General features: G+C 31.9%; 1 long non-coding RNA gene across 1 annotated transcript; it reads right to left on the bottom strand.

Annotated features, from left to right (window-relative positions):
* Positions 1 to 10,477: 10,477 nt before the first annotated feature.
* Positions 10,478 to 12,191, bottom strand: LOC140174253 (uncharacterized). Its single transcript, XR_011863525.1, has 2 exons — positions 11,997 to 12,191; positions 10,478 to 11,284 (listed from the first exon to the last, which is right to left on the bottom strand). It is a non-coding gene; the product is annotated as an uncharacterized lncRNA (long non-coding RNA).
* Between the last annotated feature and the right edge of the window lie 842 nt (positions 12,192 to 13,033).

The raw sequence follows: 13,033 nt of genomic DNA, 5'->3' as shown, positions 1-13,033 counted from the left end.
GGGGTCGGATTAACATAAATATTAAGATATTTTATTCATTGCAAAGTAATTTAGTACCCACAAATTATATATTAATACATAATTAAAAATTGAGCTCGGAATGTGTATAATATTTTTACTTCAAAAAGATTGTTCGAATTTGTATTTTAAATTCAATCTCACGAAAAATAATTTCATACAAATTTTTAGATACAGTAGACTTAATAGGAATTAACACTCTAAACTTTATATTAACACTAAATAAGAACAATGGTAAACTTCACACCAAATAACATTCTAAAAAGCATTTCAAGAACGAAATATCCTTAACTATTTGGGCAAAAATACTCAAACAGAAACTCGTATTTTATATTTAATTCAAATGATTAGATGATACCCAGTTAGACGTGTGCAGGCGTATTTCATACCAAACTTACTGTTTAAACTAGTGCTCTAAATTTAAACTAAAAATGACTAATTTAAACTAGTTCCCTCGAACAAATTAATAATTGTTTCATTTGTGATGATAATTGTGAAATAGATTTCTACATGATTAGATCATAAGATGCTTTAATATTTGATTATAAAAACAAATTCTTATAACTTTTCACGCCGTCCTTTACTTCTATTTTATTTTTTTCTTGGCACCAAATATAATATTATTTGAATACGTCACACGGTGCGATAATTTGTTCTCAAAGGGGAAGGCCGTAATCCATTAAGCACTTCTGAATGAAATATCGATGCCTTCTTCGTGATAACAAAAGAACAGCCATGCTAGAATACAAAACTTGGAGACATGTGTGCCTTTCAACATCATGTTAATGCGTGAACACCCATAGAAACGCCAGGAAAAAATATAACCAGACATAAGGGATCAAACTAGATTGTAGTCCATTTTGCATAAGTTATACATTAGACAATTTTCTTATGGATGTAATATAAAGATAGGCATTACGTCAACATAGAGTTCATCACATCGTTCTTAACTTACACACATAGATTACATAAACATAGTCACAATGACACCCATGCTTTATACTGTAAATACCACCCTAAGTTAGTATAGACACCAGATATAAGTAATATAATCAAAAAAATTTGGTCTTATCCACCGTCATTGCAAAAGGGTAATGTGTTGATATGGGTGCTCCTGCCATAGTGGAGGGACCACTCATTTCCACACTTTATCACCCAATTAAGAGCAGCTACAGTTCTTGGCTATATACATAGCATACCTTATTAACACATTTTACAAACCATTATAATCATTCGCAATACATGCACATACGAGAAGGTCATGTTGCATGCGTCCATGGCCATGGAGTCTAGTCATGAGCGCGCATGAGAGTGCGCCACAACTTCTCTGCCTCTTGATCCACAACGCGCTTCTTCTGGTTCCAGTAAGACAAGATGATACTTGTTGCAGTTTTCATTCTCACATTTTCGCTCATCATGACACTAAGCCTCCTATGGTCAAGTAACCCGTCATTCAGCAGCCAGTAAAGGCACCATACATCGGAATTGTCCCTGGTTTAGAATTTCACAACTTGTTAGACCCTCAATTGTAAACAAATTACTAGATTGGCAATAATATCATTACATGTAATACTCAATCACTAAAGAAATCATTAAAGCACCTATCTAGTAGGCTGGACACTCCTTTGGGATAATTAATGGGTCCCCAAGTTGTAGGATCCGGCGAGACCTTTCTGAAACTGTCAACATTTTGCTCTTATTTGAAAATTTGTGATAAGGTTATCATCTACATAAAACACAGCCCCATAGTAGCTTGCTTAGCAAAGTAGTTATACACCACATGGAAATCACAAAGTCATTAAGAAACTATGGGAAAAGGCATGGCACTCACGATTGTGCGCATGTTGCGCTCTCTACACTCCATATTGTCATCGGTCTTGGTAATATCCAACGAGTAAACCTTGCCTTGTTTTACGTGGACCCCCATGATGTACCATGAATGATTAGGTTCACATATAGGGATTATCACTTGACATGTACACAAAATGGGGAATTACCACATCCTCCTACCACCCCAACATTACAGAATCTAAATGTGAAAGCAAAGTTCTTTAAGTTATACCTTCTCCAACTTAGTTGTGGTAAGCATCCAATGACATAGGTATTTTTTTATTATGGCATCAATGGGCCTCAACTGAATGACATCAACGGCGAAGGGACTTGGGAGGAACCAAAAGCGAATAGGAGTGTCTCTTAATGCTCTCTGAGAAGCAAACACAACAACAATGTTCACAATCTGTTGCCATAGAAAATATGAGGAAGCCATTAACCAACAACAATATATTAGTCATCACCAAAAAAGTACCTAAATAAGCATGTCGTTTCAATTTAGCTGGAATCACTTACATCAGAGCGTGGAACAAATTTTGGGATCAGGGAATGGAAGATGCCCCTAACGACCTCCAACTCATAAAATTTGAAGAGTACCTCACTACAGCATAATGGAGTTAATTATATTACTCATAACGGGTTTGGCTTTATAGTATGGCAATCAGATTAAAACAATAGAAAACTTTGGAGGAACTTACTCAAGATCATCTGTCTTAGCATAGACGTAAGTAGCGATGTGGCATTCGTTGTAAGTTAGATCCATATTAGCAGTTGGGTCGAAGACCATCTCATGGCTCTACAATCAACAGAAAAATTACAGCGAATCACAGACCATACTTACACCTATGTTGTTAAGATATGCACAGTTTTCATTTTTTTACCATGGGTATGAGAAAGATAGGGGACTCATGCCTTGAGATGAGTTAGGAGGCCTAACCCCTCTCCTGCCCTGACTCAGTCGAGTTATCGACTTTTCCGCTGACTCTGGTTGGATTGGGTTTGTAGCTTCCACGGTAGCTATCAGATGATGGGGCTAGTCTGAGAAAGAAACTGCCTGCTCCACTTTAGGTATCTTGTTTGCGCGCAAGGGTATAGTTGAATGCGCGAACACCTCACAGACGATAATTGTGCAGTCAAGTTGTTCAAAACCTGGAAAGTCATTAAATGCCTACATGATCTACTAATAAATTAGCTTAAATCAAATGCTAGAGGTGTCGTATTCAAAATTATGTGAGACAACTGGAAGACATGGAGAAAACTTGGGAGTTATATATGTACACCTTATCAGTCGACTGTTGCTCGGTGCAGGGGCGCAATATGTTCCCACCGAGGGTCAGCTTAGGTGTGCCAACTTTCCAATGCATCATAGCCCCAGATTGCAACCCCATGCGCCTCCACCAACAACCGGAGGTAGGGTAGAGAGGTTCTCATCGATGACAATGTCACCATCATAACCAGGGGAATTGGGGATGATCACATTCCACATGTACCTGGAATCGTTCTCGATAATACCCTTCCCTTTGTCAGCTACATTGGTTAGGTGGATGAAGTTTTGGTTTTTCTGATCCCTTTGACTTATTGCGGCAATAGTTCCCTTGTCAGGGAAGGCATGTAGTTGTCCAACACTGTGATTGTTTTCTGCAAAGCCTGTGATAGCAGTGGTGGATCCTGAAGTCCCGATCAATGAGGTCGCACCGCTTGAGTTTCGCAACTTCACCAAACGTTGAAGTTCACCCAGGTTTGCCTCCAGAGTAAGTGATCTAGATTCGATCCTATGCATGAAAAAAGAAACAAACCTTTTCTTAATGGGTTTCACTAATTTTAATGGTACAAGGCACGAAGAAGACATATGTATTTGAGAGTGAACATGTTCACAGAAGACACCAATACTTCATGAAGACTTCCTTGGGTTGGCTTTCATAAAAATTTAGTTTCGCTTAAAACAGGCCCTTCAAGGTCAGACTCCCATATTATGTACGCTACATGTATTGGGACCAAGTGTTGACCAAAATTTATCCTAAAGTTTAAAACTTTTGTGCCACCCCCATGTACACTTTATGGATAATCACCGTTTATATTTTATTTTACACAAACTCCATTGACCTTACTAAAACAAGTAATCAAACAATGGAATAGGGCATGAACCTCAACTGCGGCCAAGATGCTCCAGAGAACGTCAGAGATGACGCTGGCTCTACCCTATTGACCTTCACTAGTAGTTATAACTCCCTCAAATGGTTGCTATGTTAAACAAATCACACATAAAAGGTCTTAGGTCCGTTACTAAAACAATATCTTCTACAAAAACAACAAATCAATACGAGTTTCCAAGGGTTTACGATTCTTATCGCGTTGACTAGCAACTCTGGGTTGACGTCGATGTTTCCCATGTCGGGGGCTGATTGTGCATTGGTCGGGCACTGAGTCAAGGGAACTAGCTTAAATAAACGAAAGAGAACGTTAGTTCGAAATAAACATTCGCATCTTGCTGGGTGGGAGTGCCAAATAAGAATCTCTATTTGGTTAGAGAATGTACCCATTGGGAGCTGATAATCGGTTGGCACAACTTGTTCATCTTCCATTACTGACGACATAGTCAGAAACACAACATCAGAAGTTAGGAACTAGAGAATGGGAAGAAGATATGGAGTATGCGAATGTGGAAATGCAATGTGGGATCCTTATATAAGCAAATTTTGCTCCATACACCATGTAAAGCGTTTTCTTCTCCGGACAAGACGTGTACGGCAGAGCATGGCCTATAGATAGGGTGTGATGACTATGATCCAATCTGCAACCGCTATACTTTTCTCCGTACCCACTAGACTCGGCAAATATCATTTTCTCTCTTCCCATGAAAAGCGGGATTTCGTTCCCGCCATCGATGAGGTCGGGTAGATTGAAAATTGGGTTGCCAGTGTTGCCTTACATAACTCCTCTCTACATTTGTAATGATTATTCTATTCTTGAAGGACACATCATGCCATTTATGCAGCAGATAAAATTTGCCCAAGATTTGCTACCTGCCCTCTTACAATAGGGAGGTTGCTTTTGGCGTTAATCCAGTCATTAATAGTAATTTTCGCTGTTAACTACTCTTCACACCTGCACTGATCACATCTGTGTTAACGTGTCTGTACTACAACACAGGTATGAAGATAAATTTGAATGAAATAATACTAAATTAGGAATTTTCTTAGTTTGTGCAGCATTCTCTTTTGGCAAAATGAAGAAACTGATGTCAAGATAAACTAAAGATAAAACACCATTTGAAAAAAAAATTAACATATCAATCGACAAAAGACAAAAGTTAAAAGTTAGTGAAATTTATGTAAAAAATAAATTTCATATAATCTTATTTTATTTAAAAATATAAATATTATACCTAAATGTATTTGAATTTAATTTAAAAAATTTGAAATTTATTTTTATAATTCAAAAACAAAACTCAACTTCATATTGTCCACCTTCTTATATTTGTGCTAGCGAAATTGAAATGCACACTAATTTTTCGCACTCACAAAGTTTGCCATTTCTCACATGGCGCAGGTGATGGACAACAACAACAACAACCATAATAATAATAATAACAACAATAATATTAAAGGCAAGTAATAATTGTAATAATGCTAATAGTGAATATAATAGTTATGAATAAAAAAATATTTAAATTAACAATAATAATACTGTTTAAATTAACAATAATAATATTAAAATTATAACAAAATAAAATATCACTATAAAATATATTGACATTTTTAACTAACTATGTAAAAATATAATGCTCTTCTATCCGATTAAGATTTTTTTTTCGACAAATGTTCCACTAAACTTAGCATACATATTATTGAATTATTCCTATACGCTTTATTGTTAATTTTTTTTAACTGAAAAATATATTATGTTATTCATTGGTGTGAATAAAGTAAGTATTTATTTTATTGTTGAAATAAGAAATTGGAGGGTCCAACTTGATAATAAAATTTGCCAAATACACAAATCTGACTCTCGAATTTGAGATCTAAAAAAATTTATAATTAAATACAAATCTGACTCAAATTTATGAAATCTGACCCTTAGATTTTTGCTTTTTAAATCTGATTCTCTGATTTCTTTTACTTCACTTCCAGAATTTTGTGATACACTCCTCATTCCATAATGCACCTTCTTCTTCAATATTAAAAATAAAAAGTGTTTATCTTTAACATAAGCTTTTGGCACGCTAAATTGATGTAATCATGTCAAACTTCACAGTTTACTACCGACTTAAATCTAACATTAGCCTAATAAAATACTGACACAGTGTGAAGTAATCATGTTTTAGCCAAACACTCATACCAAAGCCTAATCTAACAATACTAATGCTTCATTGGGTAAAACTTGTTTGGAGAGGTAGGTGTTTGGTAAATTAAGGTAGCGTTTGAAAGAGAGATTGAGACTGAGAGATTAAGATTGGAAGACAGAAACTGAAATAAATCTCAGTATTGTATTTAGTGTAAAAGTGTACAGAACTGAGTTATGTCTTAGTATTTATTTGGTTCAAAATAAAACAAATAATAAAATAAATAAAACGGTTAAATTGCCCTTGCGATAATCAGAGATTTCAACAGGAAAATAATCTTAATCTTCAAGCCACATACTAAAAAATTCAGATTCAGATCAATCAATCAATTGTATAAATTCATACACAAACAACATAGAAATCAATCAATTGTATGAATCTATTCAAAGTTAAAGAAGAGCAGAGAAATCATAAACAATCAATACAGAAACGCAAAGAAGAACAAAAAAATTGTAAAAGATAATTTCCATGAGCTACTTTTGAAAAATAAAGATTTTACTAAACCAAGCCTAAATAATCAGTCTTTCTGTTTGCCTTAAATTAATTACTATCAAAAGAAACTAAATTACTCCTTGCTTAACATGTATTACTCCATGTTTAATATTTGTAAAAATACATCTGCTTTCAGATTGAAGTTTGTAAATGGAAGTTTACGTAAAATTGATTTTGTAAAATTGAATTGGTATTAATGTGATTTATGTTTGACAATTTTTACATTAACATCGATTGTAATAAGCTAAATATTGTTTGGATTATATTATTCAAAATTCCTTTTAGACAAAAAAACTAAAAAAAATAATTTAAATAATTATTTTATTTTATCTTATCATTTTAATTTAGATATTTAAATAAATTTTATTCATCAATTTTATAATAAAAATTAATATTTATTTATTAAATTAAAAATAACATATACTGATTGACAAAATATACTTTATATCAAAAACAACAATCATATATGAATAATATATCAAAATATACTTTATTAAATTATATTATTCATAATTTTCCTATTACTCTCACTACTATTTTATTTAGTTTTATTTTATTTATAACTCTATTGTTCATCTTCAAGAGCAAGCATCATGGCTCTCAGGGCCTCAGCAACCCTGGATCCTTTCCTACCTCCTTAGTAATTACAATAATATGCAAAAACCCCGTTAAGTTTTAGCTGGCTATCACAGGGCCTTGGTCCAATAAAGATTTCCATTTTTTTAAGAGCAGTAGGTTAAAGATAATCTCCCTTGAAATTCCCCGTGTGGATCCGGGCTTCTGCGCTGGCTTTCTACTCATCCTATTCCTATTAACTGAATATCAACAATTCATGTTATAACAAAATTATAATAATAAACATAGTATACAACAATTATACTTACAAATTTTAATAGAGTAAAAAAAAAAATTTATACAAAATATCATTAAAATACAGTAAAAAGAATAGAATAAAAAAACTCATATAAACAAAAAAAAATGAAAATTCTATTAAACATAAAATTATATATACGAAAGATCCGAGTAATAAAGAGGCTACAAAGATAAAAATGAAAAAGCAAAGTTGGTAGGAAGAAAATAATTTCAATCAGTGTCGAACCTAATTTTCTAATTACACAAACTACAACTTTTTGTTTCACGTGAACACGAATTTAAGATGTGAAATTACATATGTCTCCAGAAGAGGAAAAAATAACCAAACACAAAAAATAAGCGTTCAAAAAAGATAACCATTTTTTCGCCTCAATATCTCTAACTAACCATTTTTTCCAATTGTTTATGATATTGGCTGACACACCACGCAGCGAGGAATTCAAAAATTTTTAACTGCGGACAAATACTATACGTATCTTGACAAAAAAAAATACTATACGTATATTATAATAGAAATTTTTATTATTATAAAATATAATCAAATTTCAAATTATTTGACTAATACATTAATTTTAAAGAACATAATCTAAAATGATAAAATATTATTTAAAATGTCTTTATTTGTTATTTTATATTTAAAAAATATAAAATAATCTTTTATTGTCAATATAATCAAGTTTCTTCGTTTTAAGAAATAAAATCTTTTAATGTGAAAAAATAAGATCTAAATCACTATTATATTTATAATTTTTATAATATGTGAATTTGTTATCTTAATTTAAATTTAATTAGAACACCATTTTTTATTTTGCCAATCTCTTTTCTTTAAGGATGCATAATTTTTTTCTTTCTATATATACTAATAAATAATCATTAAAATAAATTTATCTTTTATATAATTACAAAATTAAAGTAAAAAATTTTTTCAACTATATATGATTGTCAAAATAAAAGTTAACTTTAACATAAAAAATATCAATAGATAAACATATTATTTTTAGTTTTAAACAATTTTAAAAAAATAAACACGAATTCTATTTAAGTTTGATCATTCATATTTAAATTGTATATACATCTAATAAAGAATTATCAACTTAATTAGTAGGTTTCAAAAGTTGAATTAAAAAAAACTCTAATAAATAAAATTAAAATAACCATATCATTTCTCGTTATAAATACTAAATATAATTTTTTTAAAATTTTTTTGTCCTTTTCTAATTATTTCATCAATAACCTATGTTTAATCCTCCGTAAATAACATCCTTCAAAAACTTATTTTAACAGTGATCTCAATTAAAATATTCCTAGGACAACTCATTAGAATAAATTAATTGAATAAACATACATCAATATAATAAACTTAACCCATTTTTTGTATTATTATATCAATCTTTATATTTTTAGGTGACATAAGACAATCTTAACTAATTTTCTAGGCCACAAATAAAATTATACTCCAATGTTAAAGAAGAGCTCCATTACTTTGGCCCAACCCACACAAACCTAAGCAATTAATGCTAAGACATTCTCCACTAAATAGCTAGCTGAAACACAAGCCGTTCATACTTCATAAGCCACGCTGGCAATCATACCACCAGAGGTCAGAAATAACATTTCGAACCTTTCTTCTTGGATTAACAGAGCAGCAGGGCAGCTCTCACCGTATTCTACATATTAACATCCTCACATGAAGAATTTATATTTACATCATCATCTTTCATATATTTAATTCATTATTTGGACAGAAAAATTTCACATGTACCAGATCACTTTACTAGTACATTGCTATTCCAAGTACGAACAGTTTTTAAGTTAACCATTTATTTGCTAGCAACTGTGGCAATTACTAAAGGATGCCTGTAATGATTGCCGAAAAGACAAAAAGGCTAATAAGTCTAATATTAATTAGCGACTATGATAGTACCATGAAATTAAGCCAAGCTTGCTTGTGAACGGCTTAAAGTTGTTGAGCCGCACTGGTTCGGGGCTGTCGAGGATGGGCTGCGCATTCAACAATGGACCCTTGAATTTGGGCTAAGTGAGGTTTTGGTGGAGTTAAATCTCAATTTGACCCTGAAATTTGGCTTAATGTTTAGAATAACTCCCACAATTTCGTTGGCCCCAATTAGAACTCCCAAATTTATAATTGTGGTTTTAGCATATCCCTGCGATCATCTCCGTCACTGGAATGCTGGTCTAGCGCAATTGCATGACATGGTGGACACTACTTAAACGACTGCGCATTGGTTTTGCGCGCAAACTCTTTAGTGGAAGAATTTTCTTGATGTTTGGCAACTTATGATCGTCGTAGTGGAAAGAAAGAGAGTTTTAACTCACAAAAAACTGAAACGACGTGGTTTCCAAAGGGTTTGGGCGCGAAACCAATACGCCGTCATTTAAGTAGTGTCTACTGTATCATGCAATTGCATCAAATCAGCATTCTGGTGACAGAGATTATCACAGGGACAAGTTGGAGCCACAATTACAAATTTGGGGTTCTAATTTGGGCCAACGAAAGTGGAGAGGTCATTCTGAGTATCGGGCTAAATTTCAGGGGCCAAATTGAGATTTAACTCGTTTTGGTGAGTTATGTAGTGGTGTTTATTATTTAATAAAAAATTGTCATTTTAACCAACTTAGATAGGTCGAGCAGTCAGTTCACTCGTCTGCTTAAACAAATATCAGGGGTTTAAATCCCGAGCTCAAATCTGTGACGGATTAATCCTTGGCCTATCGAATTAAGGAATACCGTGAATGACGAAAAAAAGCGAGAAATTTTGCTCATCATTTAAATATTGTCATTTATTCGGCCTTTAAATTTAATATTTTATTATTTTAATTTTATAATTAATCATGTTTTCTATTTTTAAGGAACCGTTATCATTTTTATTTAATTTATTATTATATTTGTCACAGTAAAACTTGTAACCACTTTCGATGAAATCACGAAAATTTTTAAAATAAATTAAACTCACTTCAAAAATTAAATATACAAACTTGGGAATATAGGTAGCGTTTGGTTGATGTCCATGTTTCAATGACACATGGACATGGTGAGATACGTCTGCTGTTTGGTTTGGTGAGACAGAATTTTGAAGGACATGAAGGACATGAATGAATACGGAGACATTAAATTTGTGTATCTCCAATTTGTTGAGACACTAATACACAACTTGTGAGACACTATTCTTTTACTCTTATTCAATTTTTAAATTTTCTAGATGTGTCCTTCTATCTTCTCAAACCTTTCTCTTTCTTTTTCCTCTTTCAGATTCTACAACCACCTCTTCCTTTTTCACTGGTCACAATCCTCCTCGTTCTGCCTTCTTCAACCCTTACCAATGGACACTCGACTGTCGTCTCTTCCTCTCATGATGACGTTGCCGTCCGATTTGCCGTTCACTGTCACATTACTCCGCCTATTCATGGACACACATTCCTCTATGTTCTGCCTCGTCTCTGCCGTCGAGACTGCCTCACCACACTCCTCCTCTTTTAGATCCGTTCTGTCTCTCCACACCCTCCATATCCAAACTTCACCTTCCAGATCTGCTCTATCTCTCCCTCTTTCTCTCGATTTGCCTTTTTGGGTTCTTCCTCTGCTTCTTTTTCTTCAAGTAGTTGTCTCCTCATTCTCTTTTCTGCTATCTTCTTCTTCTGATTTTTCTGCTTCTTTCTTGCAATCATCTTTGTTTTCTTCTCTTTCTTTGGGCACTGGTTTTCTATTTTCTTCAAGAAAAAATTGTACATTTAATTTTTTATTTATTTAAATTTTGATTAATCTTTGATAAATTCTGGACTTTGGTTTTCTATTTTTTTTTCAAGAAAAATTGTATGAATGATAATTTGAGATGATATTGAAAAAAATACTGAAAGAAATAAAAATTTAATGGTGATGATGTGCAGTGTTTGGGGTGATGGGTGTGCAGTGATGGTGGTAGAATTTGTGGTTGAATGAATGATAATTCAATCTTTTTCAAATATTTGTGTGTCTTATTCATTATTTTCGCCAAACATAATATATAGACACATATTTTATGTGTATGTCTTTAATGTTTGTGTCTTTGTGCCTATATCTCATCCTATACATCAACCAAATGGAGTCATAAAGAACAACATAAACACGTCTAAAATAAAATGAATAATATAAACACATTCAAAATTCAGTATTGACACATTTAAATTACTTAATATTACAAGCTCCAAATCAAACAGATGAGCGCAAAAAAAATTATCACAAACATATTAAAAAAACGAAAAAACCACAGACACATATAATATTATGCATAAAGTGAGAAGATAGAACTTTTTATTAAACAGAGAAAAAGAAAAAAGGAGAGACTAAGAACTCTAATAATCTAGAAAATGTGAAGGAGGTAACAAATTTTAAATCAAATAGAATAGTAAAAAAAAAATTGTCAATACAAACACATCCAAATACCTATGTTTCTGGCGTGGAGAAATGTGTCGCGGAGGAGGAAGTGGCGTGTAGGAGAAGCGCAGCGACGAGGAGGAGCTTGTCGCGAAGAAGGAAGCAGTGATGAGGATGAGCGCAGCGCGGAAGAAGCGGTAATGACGATGAGGATCGCAATACCTAGATTTTGTTGTTTTAGGAGGGAGGTGTGTTTTGGAATTTTAGGGATTTTTTTATGTGTTAGTATTTAAGGGTCTAAAATAAATTTGAATACTTGAAATTAAATTTTTGGATTTTAATCTTACTTAAACTGTTTTTTAAATTTGTATTTTAAATTTGAAAAAAAAGACACTAAATTTATTTAAATATATTTGTTTTATTTTTTTAAAATTAATATAATAAAAAATGACTAAAAAAAATTTTAAAAATACCTAGTTAAATTGAAAAAAAAAACATTCAATATTTATGGAAAGTAAGGCAAGTCAACCAAAAATAAAAAAATTGAAATTTTAGATATTATTTAAACTATTGATTTCTTGGCCCCTACGATTACCGTTTATTGAGGTGGGTTGTAATATAAAATCCCAAGTATTTTTAAACAAGGTTTAGATTTGCGATGCACATTATGTAAAAGTAAAATACATATGTATTTGGATAAAATATATAAATTAATATAAATTTTAATTATTATGCAAGTAAAAATTTATAAATAAATTTTGCTATTAATAAAATTATAAAAATATGAACATAATATATCATTATCTCTATTTTTTAAGTAGTCATTTTTTTATATTAGTTTTTATTTTTATTTTTTGTTATATTCAAATATTACGGTATAAGAATGAAACTATTAAATACAATATAAATATGAACATAATATGTCATTAACTGAAAGTAACATTCATTTTCATGAATCATGACGCTATGTATTGTTTTTAATATTATTCTTACCACTAAATAATATTAAAAGATGCAAATCGTTGAAAAAAAGTTGTGATATATAAGTGACAAAGATAATACATATATGATGAACACAATTAGGTAATAAAACATAAAAAAAATTG

The sequence above is a fragment of the Arachis hypogaea genome, chromosome 7, assembly GCF_003086295.3.
Source record: "Arachis hypogaea cultivar Tifrunner chromosome 7, arahy.Tifrunner.gnm2.J5K5, whole genome shotgun sequence".
In the NCBI taxonomy this organism is placed as follows: Eukaryota; Viridiplantae; Streptophyta; class Magnoliopsida; order Fabales; family Fabaceae; genus Arachis; species Arachis hypogaea.
The sequence above is the reverse complement of the archived record's forward strand: the minus strand, read 5'-3'. Positions and strand labels throughout refer to the sequence as shown.